Source organism: Triticum aestivum, chromosome 7B, assembly GCF_018294505.1.
Source record: "Triticum aestivum cultivar Chinese Spring chromosome 7B, IWGSC CS RefSeq v2.1, whole genome shotgun sequence".
Classification (NCBI taxonomy): Eukaryota; Viridiplantae; Streptophyta; class Magnoliopsida; order Poales; family Poaceae; genus Triticum; species Triticum aestivum.
The window spans coordinates 290,654,883-290,659,476 of NC_057813.1; positions in this window are offsets into that span (position 1 = coordinate 290,654,883).

Here is a 4,594-nt window from a genome sequence, read left to right on the forward strand (position 1 = left end):
ATTCTTTCTAGACCTATTGACAGTCTTTTGCAAAATTAATTTGAGCTCTCTATTACTCAATTCTACTTAACCACTAGACTGTGGGTGATAAGGAGATGCAATTCTATGATTAACATAATACTTAGCAAGCATTTTATGAAAAGCACCATGAATAAAATGTGAACCACCATCAGTCATTAAGTATCTAGGGACTCCAAACCTCGGAAAAATAACTTCTTTAAGCATCTTAATAGAGGTTTTATGATCAACACTACTGGTTGGAATAGATTCTACCCACTTAGTAACATAATCAATAGCAACTAAAATATGTGTATACCCATTAGAGGAAGGAAACGGTCCCATATAATCAAAGCCCTAAACATCAAATGGTTCAATAACAAGAGAATAATTCAAAGGCATTTCTTGACGTCTACTAATATTACCAATTCTTTGACATTCATCACAAGACAAGACAAACTTACGGGCATCCTTGAAGAGAGTAGGCCAATAAAAACAGGATTGCAGTACCTTATGTGCAGTTCTATCTCCAGCGTGGTGTCCTCCATATGCCTCGGAGTGACACTTGTGTAGGATCTGTTCCAGCTCATGCTCAGGTACACAACGTCTAATAAGACCATCTACTCCTTCTTTATAAAGGTGTGGGTCATCCCAGAAGTAATGTCTTAAATCATAGAAAAACTTTTTCTTTTGCTGGTATGTGAAACTAGGTGGTATAAATTTAGCAATAATGTAATTAGCATAATCAGCATACCATGGAGCAGTACGAGAAGCATTTATGACAACTAATTGTTCATCAGGAAAGCTATCATCAATAGGTAGTGGGTCATCAAGAACATTCTCTAACCTAAACAAGTTGTCTGCAACGGGGTTCTCAGCTCCCTTTCTATCAATAATATGCAAATCAAATTCTTGTAGTAGGAGAACCCATCTAATAAGTCTAGGTTTAGCATCTTTCTTTTCCATAAGATATTTAATAGCAGTATGATCAGTGTGAATAGTTACTTTAGAATCAACAATATATGGTCTGAACTTATCACAAGCAAATACAACTGCTAAGAATTCTTTTTCAGTAGTAGCATAATTTCTCTGGGCACTGTCTAGAGTTTTACTAGCATATTGAATAACATTTAGTTTCTTATCAAGTCTTTGTCCTAGAACAGCACCTACATCATAATCACTAGCATCACACATAATTTCAAAGGGTAAATTCTAATCAGGTGGCTGAACAATAGGTGCAGAAATCAAAGCTTTCTTAAGTATTTCAAATGCTTCTACAGAATCATCATCGAAGACAAAAGGAATATCTTTTTGTAAGAGATTAGTCAGAGGCCTGGAAATTTTAGAGAAGTCTTTAATGAACCTCCTATAAAAACTGGCATGACCAAGGAAACTTCTTATACCTTTAATGTCCTTGGGACATGGCATCTTTTTAAAATCATCAACTTTAGCTTTATCAACTTCAATACCTCTTTCGGAAATTTTATGCCCCAGGACAATGCCTTCATTAACCATAAAGTGGCACTTCTCCCAATTCAAGATGAGACTAGTATCTTCACATCTCTACAAAACTTGATCAAGGTTGCTCAAGCAATCATCAAAAGAAGACCCATAAATGGAGAAATCATCCATGAAAACCTCACAAATCTTTTCACAAAAGTCAGAGAATATAGCCATCATGCATCTTTGAAAGGTAGCAGGTGCATTACATAAAACAAAAGGCATACATCTATAAGCAAAAGTACCGAAAGGGCAAGTAAAAGTCGTTTTTTCTTGGTCCTCTACTGACATAGGTATTTGCGAGAAACCAGAGTAACCATCTCGAAAGCAAAAATGTGTATCTTTAGATAATCTTTCTACCATTTGATCAATAAACGGTAGAGGGTAATGATCCTTCTTAGTAGCTTTATTTAACTTACGGAAATCAATTACAATCCTATAACCTGTAACAATTCTTTGTGGGATCAATTCATCTTTATCATTAGGAACGACAGTAATACCTCCCTTCTTAGGGACACAATGTATAGGGCTTACCCACTGACTACCAGCAACGGGATAAATTATACCTGCCTCCAGGAGCTTTAGTATTTCTTTTCTTACCACTTCTTTCATCTTAGGATTTAACCGTCATTGGTGATCAATAACTGGTTTGGCGTCTTTCTCCAATTTTATTTTGTGTTGGCGTAGAGTGGGACTAATGCCCTTAAGATCATCAAGAGTATATCCAATAGCAGCACGGTGCTTCTTTAGAGTTTTCAATAATCTTTCCTCTTCCCGCTCTGAAAGGTTAGCACTAATAATAACATGATATATCTTCTTTTCATCAAGATAAGCATATTTAAAGAGTATCAGGTAATGGTTTAAGCTCAAACATGGGATCACCCTTGGGTGGTGGAGGATCCCCTAGGATTTCAACAGGCAAGTTGTGTTTCAAAATAGGTCCCTGTTTAAAGAACACTTCATCTATCTCCCTTCTTTCATTCATAAACATATCATTTTCATGGTCTAGCAAATATTGTTCTAAAGGATCATTAGAAGGCACGGCAATAGAAGCAAGACCAATAATTTCATCCTTACTAGGCAATTCTTTATCATGGGGTTGTCTACGAAATTTAGCAAAATTAAACTCATGAGACATATCCCCTAAGCCAATCGTAACAACATCCTTTTCGCAGTCTATCTTAGCATTAGTAGTGTTCAAGAAGGGTCTACCAAATATAATGGTACAAAAGTCATCTTGTGGGGAACCAAGAACAAGAAAATCAGCAGGATATTTAACTTTCCCACACAAGACTTCAACATCTCTAACAATCCCAATTGGTGAAATAGTATCTCTATTGGCAAGCTTAATTATAACATCTATTTCTTCTATCTCACCAGGTGCAATATCATGCATAGTTTCTTTGTATAAGGAATGAGGTATTGCACTAGATCTAGCACCCATATCACATAAGCCATGATAACAATGATCTCCTATTTTAACAGAAATAACAGGCATGCCTACAACAGGTCTATGTTTCTTAGCATCGGGTCTAGCAATTCTAGCAGCTTGATCACAGAAGTAAATAACATGCCCATCAATATGATCCGCCAAGAGATCTTTAACCATAGCAATACTAGGTTCAACTTTAATTTGCTCAGGTGGTGTAGGTGTTCTAGTATTACTCTTATGAACCATAGTTCAAGCTATAGCATGATCCTTTATCCTAACAGGGAAAGGTGGTTTCTCAATATAAGTAGCAGGAACAATAGGATCATTATAAGTGATAGTCTTTTCTTCAACTGTAATAGGTGCAACTACTTTTTCTTCAGTGGGAGGATTATATTTAAACCACTTCTCCTTAGGGAGATCAACATGAGTAGAAAATGATTCACAGAAAGAAGCTAGTATCTCAGAGTCAAGTCCATATTTAGTGCTAAATTCATGAAAAGCATCGGTATCCATAAAAGATTTAACACAATCAAACTTAGGTGTCATACCTGACTCCTTACCTTCGTCGAGATCCCAATCTTCAGAATTGCGTATAGATCTTTCCAATAAATCCCATTTGAATTCAATAGTCTTCATCATAAAAGAACCAGCACAAGAAGTATCGAGCATGGAGCGATTGTTGAGAGAAATCCGAGCATAAATTTTTTGAATAATCATATCTCTTTAGAGCTCATGATTGGGGCATGAATATAACATTGACTTAAGCCTCCCCCAAGCTTGAGCGATGCTTTCTCCTTCGTGAGGCCAAACATTATAAATATATATAATTGCGATCACAATGACAAGATGCATAGGATAAAACTTTTGATGAAACTCCAATTTCAATAAGTTGTAGTTCCATGATCCCATATCATCACATAGCCTATATACCATGTCAATGCCTCTCCCTTCAGAGATAAAGGGAAGACCTTCTTCTTGATAATATCATCGGGCATACCGGCAAGCTTAAATAATCCACAAACTTCTTCCACATAGATTAGGTGTAAATCGGGATGCAATGTTCCATCTCCTATAAAGGGATTAGCTAGTAGTTTCTCCACCATACCTGAAGGAATTTCAAAGTAAACATTTTCAATAGGTTCATTAGGTTGAGGAGCAACTCTTTGATCTTCTGGTCGGGGTGAAAATACCCCGAACAAGCCCCTCAAAGGATTATGTTCCATAGTAACACGTGACAGTAAATTTCAGCACACTATATAAATTTTTCCTTACCAAGTTCCACTTACCAAAGGCGCTTCACTCCCCGACAACGGAGCCAGAAAAGAGTCTTGATGACCCACAAGTGTAGGGTATCTATCGTAGTCCTTTCTATAAGTAAGAGCGTCAAACCAAACGAGGAGCAGAAAGAAAGGACAAGCGGTTTTCAGTAAGGTATTCTCTGCAAGCACTGAAATTATCGGTAACAGATAGTTTTGTGATAAGGTAATTTGTAACTTAAAGTAAATAAGGTGCAGCAAGATGGCCCAATCCTTTTTGTAGCAAAGGACATGCCTGGACAAGTTCTTATATAGGGAAAAGCGCTCCCGAGGACACATGGGAATTATCGTCAAGCTAGTTTTCATCATGCTCATATGATTCGCGTTCGTTACTTTGATAATTTGATAT